Genomic DNA, 13,433 nt, shown 5'->3' with positions numbered 1-13,433 from the left:
ACTTTCATGACTTGAAGAGCTAGAAGAACTGAAAAATAGAAGGAGTATTTCTAGAATTATTTTAAAAACTTATTTAGACTTATATTTATTAAATGTCATATGGTTTTTAATGTGAAGAGAATATGAAGTCAAGTGGAAAAGATTCCATTATAATTTTTCCTCATTCAATGTACAAAACACCCTCCAAACAAGACATGTTTGCTCTGTGCATTTCTAACAGAGTATCAAACAATTGGAAACCATATTGTTGTTGGTACTTACATTTGGGCAGCTGGAAACGATGCTATGACTGGCATGGTGGCTCTAGAATGTGCTAATAATTGTCTTTGTTTTGTTTGGCTCATATATATGCTCTTCTAATTTGCATGTGTAATTACCTAAATGCCATGCAATTACCCACTTTCCTCACACAGTGATTTATAGATGTGAGGAACCCCTCCTCTTCACTAATCTTCCATGACTCCACCCACAATTACATCAAACAAGAGCACATGTCTGCCAATTGCCTTCTTCTAGACCATTTCTTCTAGGGTGGTCTGAGACTCTGACTTATTATTTTTCAGAGCTCTTTCCCATGAACCACTTTTTAAAATCTTATTTTCATTGAAGAAAATTGTATTCTGGCATTTCTGGAAAATCACACATTTCTAGCTGACCTCAGTATATCCATTTATTTTATCTTCTTTATAAACTAGTATTTCTGAAAAGATTATCTAAAGGTAAACATCAGCAGAGTTGCTTGTTAAAAATGCAAATTTCTGAGCCCATTCAGACCAACTGAATCAGAATCACTGGTGGTAATCAAGTATCTGCATTTTTAATTTAGTATTTTAAAATTTATTTTTAATTGTGATAAAATACATATAACATAAAATTTACCATTATAAGTAACAATTTTAAGTGTACAGTTCATTGGCATTAAATATATTCATGGTTTTGCACACTCATTACCACCATCTATCTTCAGAACTGTTTTCATTTTGCAAAGCTAAAACCATATTCATTAAACAATAACTCCTTTCCCCCCACTCCACCCACCTCAGTCCTGACAACCATTATTTTACTTTCTGTCTCTAAGAATTTGATTACTCTAGGTACCTCATATAATTGGAATCATACAGTACTGGCGCTTGTGTTTTTGTGACTAGTTTATTTCACTAGCAGAATGTCAAGTTTTATCCATGTTGTGGTATGTGCCAGAATTTCCTTCTTTTTAAAGACTGAGTAATATTCCATTAAATGCATTTAAGGAACCTGCATTGTAATAAGCACTGTAAGGTAATACTAATATACAATAAGGTTTGTAACCACAACCAGATTTTTGGGGGTTCAAATTATACTTTCCTAAAGTAAAGATTTGGAAGGTTCTGCTCATCACCTCATAACAGTGTGGTGTAGAACTGTGGTGCAGAAGAAAGGTGCTTTTGTGATTACTGAATTTTGAAAATGAACATTTAGGAATAAATTAATAAAACTCTGGAAATAGAAAAAGCTTCAAATACACCACTGTTAAACTTAGCTCTTCTTAAATGTCCCTTTGTACACTGGTGAAGACATGGTTGCTGAGTCCAGAAGGAGAGGACCTCTGTGCTTTTCTTCAGCTCCTTCTCAGTAGTTAGGAGAATTGGGCTATCTGTGATGGTAGAGGAAAGTGCTAAAGCAGAGATTGCAATGACTTCTGTCTTAGAAGGCTGCTCTCTGCAGGCTAAATAGTTATTCTCAATGATAGTAAAAGAGAGAGGGAGAAAGAAGGAGAGAGAGAGAATGAGGGGAGAGAGAGAGAGAGAATATGAACGAGCATGAGCATGAGCAAGAGGAAGGCCAGGGCTGAAGGCTGAAACATATAACCACTGTCCTTGAGAATTATTCCTGATTGAATTAGTCTTCCACACTCACAATTCTCTTGGGTCCATGGTATCTCACAACAATCCATGATCTTTAATTTGTTAATATTATTCTGTGTAAGTGGTTCTCAACCAAGGGCAATTTTGCCTCCCAGGGGACATTGGTGATGTCCGGAGACATTTTTAATCAGCACAACTCAGGGGTGGGGATGGGGGATAGGAGGGGATGCTACTGGTATCTAATGGGTAGAAACCAGTGATGATGTTAAACATTCTTCAATGAATAGGATAGCCACCCAAAGAATTATTCAGTCCAAAATGTCAGTAGAACAAGATTGAAAAGCTTTGTCCTATTTTTCCAAGTGAAAATTTTATTGAGCAACAAAAATTTATGATAGTGATATACAGAGTATGTGCTTATTTCCAGGACTACAATGTCATTTCATATGAAGATACATTTGTGCGATTTACAATAGCCAAGTGCTGGAAACAGCCTGAGTGCCCATTGGTAAATGAGTGGATCAAAAAACTGTGGTACATTTACACAATGGAATGCCACACAGTAGAAAGAAAGAAGGAGCTCCTACACTTCACAACAGCATGGATGGAACTGGAGAGCATTATGGTAAGTGAAATGAAATAGCCAGGCAGTGAGGGACAAATACCATATGATCTCACCTATAAGTGGAACGTAATCAACAAAACAAAGAAGTGAGCAAAATATAACCAGAGACATGGAATTAAAGAACAAACTGACAGTAACCAGAAGGTAAGGGGGAGGGAGATAATAGAGAAAGATAAGGAAGGGTCATCAAGGAACCTGTATAAAGGACCCATGGACAAGGACAACAGGGGTGGGGAAGGATTGAATGTGGGAGGTGGGGATGATGGATAGGGTGGGGAGAGTAATGGGGGAAATGGGGACAACTATAATTGAACAACAATACAATTTTTTTAAATTTAATTTTAATCATTGTTCAAGTACAGTTTTCTGTCCTTTACTCCCATTCCAACCCACCCACCCACCCTTCCTCACCTCCCTCCCATTTCCACCCCTCCAAGTTTTTGTCCATGTGTCCTTTATATTTGTTCCTGCAAACCCTTCCTGTTCTCCCCTGAAATTCCCTCCCCTCTCCCCTCTGGTCACCATCAACAATAAAAAACTTTAAAAAAGAAGATACATTTGTAAGTTAGGTTGGGTTGACAAAAGTGTAGCACAATCCTATGTATACTAAAGATTGTTTGTCCGATAAAGAACTAAACATTATGCCCTGGCTGGCGTAGCTCAGTGGATTGAGCTCGGACTGGGAACCAAAGTGTCCCAGGTTTGATTCCCAGCCAGGGTACATGCCTGGGTTGCAGGCCATAACCCCCAGCAACCGCACATTGATGTCTCTCTCTCTCTCTTTTTCTCTCTCTCTCTATGTCCCTCCCTTCCCTCTCTAAAAATAAATAAATAAAATCTTTTTAAAAAAAAAGAACTAAACATTATAAAGCCATCCTGAGAAAATCTATTTGGATAATGGTGTTATTCTGACATGGATATACAGATTCCTGCCATTTGTGTGAACCTTTGAGACTTAATCTGTAGCCACTGTCCTAATAACTTTTATTCTTTTGTTACAAGACTCTCCTCTCAAGTAGTTGAGGCCTATAGGCCTTACATACAAAACACACACAACTGGATTATAGCATAACCATTTGAGTGGAAGAATGTAACTGGCCTTAAGCTGCCTGTGAGCCTTGTCCTATCTGATACTGTCCTGACTGATGTGAGCCTGGCCATTCTTCCCCGGCCCACCCCCTAACTCACTGCCCTTTGCTGAATTTTCCCTTAACTTTTCCATTCCAAGAAGGTTTTTGGTTTGACTAATCTGCTCTGGTCCAACTTTATAGTGGGACTTGTCTGAACAATTAAGACAAATTGTAGAGCTTGCAAGAAAGCATGTGGTTTCCTGAGTGGCTAGGGCATTAGAGAGGCTCAGCCTTGCACTGTTGCTTTAATCCTCTGCAGAAAAGTCCAGATGCATTCCTCTTCTATCCTTTCCTGTTTTAAAGTAATCTGATCTTCAGACTTCTCACGAAGAACTGAATACAAGGATGAAGCTCAACCTGTCACCACATCGCTATTGGTGCTTGTCTTCTAAAAATTCCAAGTAATACTTACAGCTACTTTTCACTTCCCCTTGAAAGAAGTTTTGATATTTTCATTGATATATTCTTCAGCATTTTCCTGAAGTGACTTTCCAAATGTAAACTAGAAATGGATTTACAAGTCAAACAGTGATGATGGTATATAAGTGGTACTGAGGAGAGCAGAGGAATTGAAGAGCAAAAAAGGAAAAAGACGGTCATACTCTGGTGATTCTGCCATGCCTTTATGAGACCACAGGCTTTTTGCTGTTTTGTTTTTTTTTCTTTGGGGGGGAGGGAGTAGAGAATGTAATAAATCTCCTATTTGGCAATACTTGCTTTAGTCTTTCGAAGTCCATCATGTCCAAAATGTCAACCCTCAAATAAGATTAGAATACATAAGGACTTGAAAAAGCTAATTCAGTATTTATGAGCATCCCAGGAACATGGTGAGAAGTTACAGATCAGAAATGGTATGTTTTCTTATTTCCCTATAATATAATAGCTACCATTTATTTATGCTATTATCTTGTTCATTCTTTTCATGTATTTTGTTATTAATCCTCACAGTAGTTCTATGAAGATCAAGTAGTACCCAAAGCTCACAATTCTAAGATGCTCATTTTTTTTCACACTTAGCATCTTTGAAATCAGGATACATCCTAGGGTGCATGTTGTCTTATAGCCACTGTCAGAAAGACAGCACTCATATGCCAGTTGTCATTGCCTGCTTGTGAGCAAAACTGGTTGTTATTCTGGTGTCATAAAGCATCAGCATTTTATTCTAATGACTTGGAAGAAAATTTTAGAAACTATAGTGAGTGCATCTTTCAAGAAATAAGCATTGCCAATGCTCTTGATGGCATAGAGGTCAGTATCATGTAGAAAAATAGGGACATTGATGACTGAGTGAAAAAGTAATTCAGAGGGATCTCCATATAAAATTTGAGGGATACATTAAGTAATTTATTTTGCTAAGTTTCTTTCTTTTTATCTATGTATCAAGGTGATATGATATGATTAAAATCTGTCTAAATATAAAGTCAGCTTTTTAAATAAGTATAAAATAAAAATTCTGTATTACAAGAAAGTATTACATCTAATTGGCAGTGTTTTCTTGTATGTGAAAGAAAAATGAGTCTTACGATATACAGAATATTAGGTTCAATGAACTATGATATTCTCCTTTTCCTGTCAATAAAAAATGAGCCTTAAAGATATTACATTTCTTGGCTAAGGCCACACAACTAATAAAGGAACTAAGATGTGTCCCTAGTTGTCTCTAATTTCAAAACCTTTTCCTATTTCCTACTGCGCTGTATTGCTCCTTCACTGGGTCTTTCTTAAAAATTGTAGACTTGTTCATTAGTTTTCACTAACATTTTGTGGCTCTAGAACCAGAAAATGTACTTCCTTTTATTGATTTTGAGAGTATGTTTATTAAAGTACTCTTTAAAGAGTACTCTGTTTAAAGTAAAGTATTTGAGAGTACTGGGGACAGTGAAACAAGGAAGGGCTTAGGATAGACACAGGTAGCAAACACAAGGCCCATGGGCTGCATCCTGCCCTCCACCTTGTTTCTACCCAGCAGCAGCGCTGTGCTCTCGCTGGGCTGTTAAGGAGTAGTTACATTTATACAGTCCTAAAATTACATTCATCCCTTTGAAGGCAACCACGAAGCTGATGTGGCCCCTGGTGAAAATGAGTTTGACACCCTGGAATAGAAGAAGCAACAGGAGAGAGCCAAGGTGGGGCTGATTTGGGCCACTGGGAAGTCAGAGAAAAGGGGTCCCTTAAAGTTTAGGAGGTGCACTCCTGTGGAGAAGGGAAAGGGAAATGTGCAGGTGTGCTCCTGGGAAAGGGCACACGCCCATTTACTTAAAAAATCTAAGTTCTGTCACATTTATGAATGAACTCAATAAACTTGTTGAATTTTGACTTTGCAGAAGCAAAGCCTGGCTTTTTGTTTCTATTTTTACTATAGCTTGTCAAAACATTTTAAAGTTTAATAGAGGAATGAACATTTATTGAGCTATAGTTACACTAGGCACCGTGTTTGTGAGGTAGGTTTTATTACCCCCACTTGGAAAATGAAGAAACTGAGTCTCATGGATTTAAGTAACTCATCTAAGGACACACCAGGGACATACTGACAACTGGCGAAAAGCTGGAGCTTTGAGTTCTTTTGACTACAAGTGCGATTTTTTTCTCCTCTGTATACACACACACACAATAAAATGTATTAACTTTTCATTATTAGGTACTATTGAACTAAAGTTACATTTGATTTGTCTGGAAAAGAATTAAATAATGCAAACCTATTTCTTATGTATACTACCTTTATATTTTAGTGTTTGATATTAAATAGAAATGCTGCTTCTTCTCAGGCAACCTCAATCGGACATAAAGTTATCACAATTTCTAATTCTTTAGGTGATATGCATGTATTAATGTTGCATTAGGTTCCTTAGCATCCCTGCTTCCACTGGTAACAGTATGATTGCTCCCTGTGCTCCAATTACATGTATTAGAGATGCCCAAGACAATGAGCCCTTAAAGGAACATGTTCAGAAACTCCAAGTCACTGATAGTCCTTCAAGACTGTCATTCTCGACTTCCGGCCAAGATGGAGGTATAGGTAGACACATTGTGCCTCCTCGCACAACCAAAATTAAGGACAACAAACATTTAGAAACAAAAAAACAGAAAATTGAATAGTACAGAAGTCCCAACAACCATTCATCCAGGCTGGTAAGAGGGGCGGAGTCGGCAGCCAGCAGAGAGGGGTCGAGGCAGGAAAAAATGGTGGCTGGCAGAGGTGGCTAGCAGACCCCAGTGGCAGATTCCAGGATCGGGCACGGGGAGGCAACAAGCAGACCCAGTGAGGCGCACAGGGCACCTGGCTGTGTGCAATTACACATTCGAATGCAGATAAACCAGGTGAAAATGGGCATCTAGACAGACGGTGCAACCCAGGGTCCCAGCACCAGGAAATAAAGCCTAAAAGCACCAATTGAAAACACTTGTGGGAGTTGAGGTGTTGAGAGAAACTTCCATCCTCACAGGAGAGTTTGTTGGAGAGACTCCACAGGGTCCTAGAATGTACACAAGCCCACCCACCTGGGAAACAGCACCAGAAGGGCCTAGTTTGCTTGTGGGAAGCAGCAGAGGGGGCTGAAACCTGACAGAGAACAGAGCAGGCACCATTGTTCCCTCTCTGACCCTGCCCCCACATACAGTGTCACAACCCAGGGACATGGGTTGCTTCACCCTGGTGCACACCTAACACTCTGCCCCTCACTATGTAATAGGCATGACCAGACCCTCCCCTCCCCGCAAAAAAATTGGCTCAAATGGAAGAACAAATGAAAGCCTCAGAGTCAATACTTTTAAGCAACTAAGAGATAGCCAACCTATCAGATGCACAGTTCAAAGCACAAGTGATCAGGATGCTCACAGAACTGGTTGAATCTGGTTGCAAATTAAATGAAAAAATGAAGGCTACACTAAGTGAAATGAAGAAAAATGCAAAAATGCACAGGGAACCAATAGTGATGGAAAGTAAACTGGGTCTCAAATCAATGGAGTGGACCAGAAAGAAGAAAAAAAACATACAGTCAGAAAAGAATGAAGAAATGAGAATTCAAAAAAATGAGGAGAGGCTTAGGAACTGTCAGGACATATTTAAACGTTCTAACATCTGAATTATAGGGGTACCAGAAGGAGAAGAGGAAGAGCAACAAGTGGAAAACTTATCTGAACAAATAATAAAGGAAAACTTCCCCAATCTGGCAAAGGAAATAGACTTCCAGGAAGTTCAGGGAGCTCAGAGAGTCCTAAAGGAGTTGGACCCGAGGAGGAACACACAAAGGCACATCATAATTACATTAGTCAAGAGTAAAATGAAGGAGAGAATTCTAGAAGCAGCAAGAGATAAGGGGACAGTTACCTACAAAGGAGTTCCCATCAGACTGTCAGCCGATTTCTCAAAAGAGACCTTACAGGCAAGAAGGAGCTAGAAAAAAGTATTCCAAGTCATGAAAGGCAAGGACCTACATCCCAGATTGCTCTATCCAGAGAAGATTACATTTAGAATGGAAGGGCAAATAAAGTGCTTCTCAGATAAGGTCAAGTTAAAGGAGTTCATCATCACCAAGCCCTTATTATATGAAATGTTAAAGGAACTTATTTAAGAAAAGGAAGATAAAAAAATATGAACAGTAAAAGGACAGCAAACTCACAATTATTAACAACCACACCTAAAACAAAAGCAAACTAAACAAACAACTAGAACAGGAACAAAACCACAGAAATGGAGATCACTTTGAGGGATAGCAACAGGGGAGTGGGAGGAGAGAGGGTGAAAGGGTACAGAGAATAAGTAGCATAGATGGTAGGGAGAAAATAGGGGTATGGCAATAATAGTATGGGAAATGTAGAAGCTAAAGAACTTATGACACATGGACATGAACTAAAGGGGGGGGATGTGGGTGGGAGAGGGTGTGCAGGGAGGAGGGGAGTGAAGGGGAGGAAATGGGACAACTGTAATAGCATAATCAATAAAATATATTTTTAAAAAAGACTGTCAGTCTCTCACATTGACAGAAATCCATGGTCAGTCAATTAATCACTCCACCCTCATTTTTTGCCCAGTTTTTTTTGGGGGAGTTTCATATCTTTATTTAGAAGGTGGTTCAACATAGAGTGAACAGCATTATGAAATATAATGTTTTGAAATCTTTTCCTCTGCAATTCTGTTTATTACCATTTTTATAATCCTAAAGAAATTCTGTTTTTTAATGTTTTTCAAGCATTTAGGTATTTTACAGGATCAATAATAAAGGTTGCAATGAAGGAGTAGTTATGATTAATAATCCTCTTGTGATCTAAAAACAACAGGATTTTCTTTTCTGTACAGGCAGCTACGAAGTTATCAGGTAGTAACTGTCCAGCTGGAAAAAAATGGTCATCTTCACCTTGACCAATTAGTGTGTTCAGCTGAGAACCTAGATAGGACTTCACAGGATAGGTAGCATCATAAGCTTTCCATTTACTTTGGTCAGTTCCCAAATATCCACTAAAGGCTCCCCCGACTCCCTCCACCCAAGGACAGAGCACTGAATTGAAAATTGGATCAAATGCTGACTCAGATTTGCATTTTCCAGGTTTCTTAAAAGCAAAAACCAGAGCTCTGTGGCATTTCACAGAGCGGCCAAAAGCAGACATCCTTTGGGGGTCCACGAGAAAACTGGCATTTATGAGCTGGAGAAGCTCCTCCTTTACCTAAGGGTGCATTCTGCAGCCAGTTTTCCAAGGATCTTCAGTGGCACCCACATAAAATGCAGCACCACTGCCCATGTCCCAGCTCTCACCTTCTCCTTTAATGTTGCAGACACAAGGATGGATATCTGGAGCAGTAACAAAAAGTCCATGTTCTGAAGCAGCTTGATGACAACCAGATTTTAATATTCTGTTCTGTCAAGTGAAAGCAGACAGCCAAAATATGCTGCTGGACATTTTCCAGTTTCTGCCTTTGGTGGTCAACATACAGCAAATTTCATTTTGCAGTTCAGTTTAACACAGTCATGCAATTCAGTTTAACACCGTCATGTTCAATCCCTCAAACTGCTTGTTGGAAATCTGTTTCAATGCCATTCTTTTTGTGTCCAGCTGTGAGTTGCTTTCCGTTCTCACCAAAGGGTAGATGATGCTACAGTGGCAGGAAGAGGAGAAGCAGTTAGAGAGAGAAGAAGAAATTAGACGCCTCAACATTTTCCCCAGTTTTCCTGAAATGTAAGTGACATATAACACTGTATTAGCTTCAGGTACACAATGTAATGATTTGATGTAAGTGTATATTGTGAAATGATTACTCTACCCCTCATTTTTTTATGAGCATCCCAGGAACATGTGAGTTTATTTAGTTATCACTTGAAGCAGCATACAGACAAATTTTTAAAAAAAGTTTACAAGTTATATGAATTTCTGAACTATTATTTCAAAGAACTTGGGCTATTAATTCTTGTATGTGTTATTATCAGAATAAACCTTAAAAGTCTTTATATTTCTGTCTTGAAAAATACTTTTTTGAAAAAGTTTAAACAAGTAACAAGAAAATTAAGATGATCATATGCACAGTTTTATTATATAGCCACTAAAATTTAAGAAGTTACTGCAGTCAGATTTCATTATTGTACTTAATGCTCAGAGAAACATACCAAGTGAATTGCTATAGTACCCAACAGGTTAACTTATAACACATATACCTAATTGTGCTGTTAAGTTATGATTATTTTTGTTTCCATTTATAAAGCATATCAATCAGGTACTCTGATGACTAAAATAAAACTGGTAAAGACATTACAGTCACTAATAATGGGGGAAGGAATTATGTTTTATGCTTATTATTACTCTACATAGATCATTACAAAGCAGGAAGCTTTGAGTCAAATGACCTGGGTACAACACAATAATCTATTCTGGGTCACATCTGTAGGTATGTGTAAACAAGTGTTGTTTATTTGGCAAATCTCAAAATCAACAGGTGGCACAAGGAGAAGCAGCACTGACAGAAGTATTGACAATAGTGTCAAAGCAGTTCAAATAGTTTATATCAAGGACCTACCATAAGCCCAGCAAGTCAAAGTCGAGAAATGCATTGATTCATTCACATAGTCATTTATCAACTGCATACTGGACACCCACTGTGTGGGAGACACTTTGTGGAAAGTCAAAATTGCTAAGGATGTTGACTGGTAGGGAAAGTTTAGTTGTGTCAGGAGCTACACAAAGAAGTTAAAAAGGCTTAAGAAAGAGAAGAGGTCTATTTATTCCTTACCAAAAGCCAAGAGAAAAGCCTATCAGTCAGTGGCTTATTAATGAGGTTCCTAAGCTTTTTTCCCCTGCTACTGAGCATCTCTTTTAACACTGTGATGAGGCTTTAGCAGTTATATTGCTTAAGGGAAAACAGATTTCATGTTCTCTCAAGAGCAACTATTATGCCAATAGTGTTAGGAGAGGCTTTCCCATGGAAAATGTATTCTTCAGTCCTCACTTCAAATACCTATTCACAATAATTTAGGATGTGTTATTTGAGCAAGTATTTAATTTGAAAATAAATATAACTCCTAGGAATACAAACAAAAGACTTATGAAATTAAAGAAAATGTATATGATTCATATACATGGTCATCAAACTAAAAATGTTAGTGCATAGAGTATTTAAATTAAAAAAATCAAATAATCTGGGCCTTTTGTTTTTGTCTTTATGTAATGTATGGTGCCCATTATTTAACTGAAGAGCAAAACAACTTGGATATTCAAAGTTAAAACATGACTCTAATGACTCATAATTGTTGTTTGACCTTAAATCTTATTGTCTAATGGTTGCCTCATTGGGATTATATGAATCATTGCCTCGTCTTCTGTGTGTTGACTAGAAGGAGACCTCTAGGTTTCTCCTGAGAGATTGTTTCCCTTTTGCTGTGGTCCAACAATACTATGACACTTGAATAAGGCGATTGCATTCCAGGGCACACTGGATGGCGTCCTGAGCCAGGAAACTCAATTAGGGAGTTTCAGGGGTAGGATAACCTGATTCCATCCTACCCCTTAAATATTCCATGAGATCTACTCAGTGTAATGCTAATTGTCATAGTCCCTGGCCTTTATGACTACAGCCTGGCAGAGGAGTAGAAGTTAGAGTACAACTGAATAAAATAGGCAGGGTAGGAGGTTTACAACAAGCCAATTGCTTCACTGTCAATCCTCTTAAATTGACATGAAGACTGACCTAAACCCAAATATTTTCACTTTTTTGGAATAGGAAATCCTAACATAGCTCCCAAGGCTTCTGTTTTTACTTTAACATCAAAAATAGATGTGTAAGATAAGAAGAAGAACCATGAGACTATTACCAAGAGCTATTTTGAATTTTTTCAACTCTCGCATCCAGTCCACAGTCCCTTAAATTTTCTTAATGATGACTAAAGTCTAGTCCATGGATACTTAAGTGGTTCAGAAAGAGGTGGAAGCTCTATCTGTTTACCCTGGCCTCGTGAGCCTAGGAGATGAACATCCTGTTTGTGGGCACGGAAAGCTGAGTCACCTTGTGGAGGTGCAGATGAGGCAAGGCCTTTCTTCTGTACCCCTTCTGTATTTTCTACTAGCGCCAGACATACACCAGAGAAGGTCTAGACAGATTAAAAGTACCTTGGAATTGTATTTGATTAGTGAATAGTTAATACATTTATGGCATAATTTTGGGAAAACAGAAAAAGAAGGTAAGTCAGTTGAAGTAAAAGCTACCTAAACCACTTAAGTAGGATGCTTAGAAAATGATTGTATGGATCTAACCTAACAGAGACTCCCACAAACTGTACATTACCCCCATCTTTCTTCACATCACATGAGCTCCCACGGCACGTGAAGGCTTAATTTTTGCTTTTACTCTACACATTTGTTAGTGTTACAGATAAAACAAAAAAATCACAAGAGAATAATTTTTAAAAATTCAAGTGTGTTTGAATAGACAAAATAAGAAGTTTGTTTGGGGATTTAGAGGTGAAGTGGTGTATGTATATGTGTGTGTCTACATATTCATATTTGGAATTTGTGATCCATTATTGAGGGGGAACTCTTGAAAGTGTCTATGTATAATGATGGAATTTCTATAACACATCTGCTCATGTATGGCAATATGCTCTTTATAGTATTTGCTCTGTGATGATTCAGTTCAATTCTTTCACCACTTGTCTCTATATTTGCACTATTTGTAAAACACTCACTCATTTATACAGTAAGCCTCCACTTAGTTTGAACCTGTAATCATGTATTATATCTGCTTCTTGTGTTTTTTTTCTTTTAATAGCCTATAACAATCAAAGTAGTTCATGACTTTTACTGCATCATATCGTTTTCTCACAAGGAAATGAAATTCTCAGTGGATTGGCTTTTCTATGAAACCAAAATCTTTTTTCTATGAAATGACCCTTAATTTTGAATTGTCACTTCAAAGAAAAAATTTGACTTTGGTAAAAGAATTAACATGAGTACTATTTTGAACACACAGCTTATCATGTGGTGGGCAGAAGTAATTTTCAGACTTAGAAATTAACTACTATTTAGGGACATGGATTTTAAACCTAAAGAAGGATATTGAAGGAGATGTGACTCTGAAAGGACTAGAAAAGCTTTCCCCACTATCCCAGGGAGACTCAAAGCAAACTTGTTGATGCCTAAGAAATCAAAGCCCCAAGTTTACTTTAGGTATGGATTTGGATTCTGAAGATACTGAGTTTATTCCATGCATGGATTTGAAATTTCTTCGTAGTCCTGGAAAACTTGTTGGGCAACCCCACCCTGCTCCACATCAAAAAGTTAATGTAAAAGTTTGTCCCATTGGTGGTACTACTCAGTAGGCTGGCAAAAGCAAAAACCAAATAAACAAAGAAGCTA

The 13,433-nt window shown here is 38.0% G+C and overlaps 1 pseudogene; it reads right to left on the bottom strand.

Annotated features, from left to right (window-relative positions):
- Positions 1–8,783: 8,783 nt before the first annotated feature.
- LOC114498805 lies at positions 8,784–9,632 on the bottom strand (annotated as a pseudogene).
- Between the last annotated feature and the right edge of the window lie 3,801 nt (positions 9,633–13,433).

Source organism: Phyllostomus discolor, chromosome 6 (assembly GCF_004126475.2).
Source record: "Phyllostomus discolor isolate MPI-MPIP mPhyDis1 chromosome 6, mPhyDis1.pri.v3, whole genome shotgun sequence".
In the NCBI taxonomy this organism is placed as follows: domain Eukaryota; kingdom Metazoa; phylum Chordata; class Mammalia; order Chiroptera; family Phyllostomidae; genus Phyllostomus; species Phyllostomus discolor.
The sequence above is the reverse complement of the archived record's forward strand: the minus strand, read 5'-3'. Positions and strand labels throughout refer to the sequence as shown.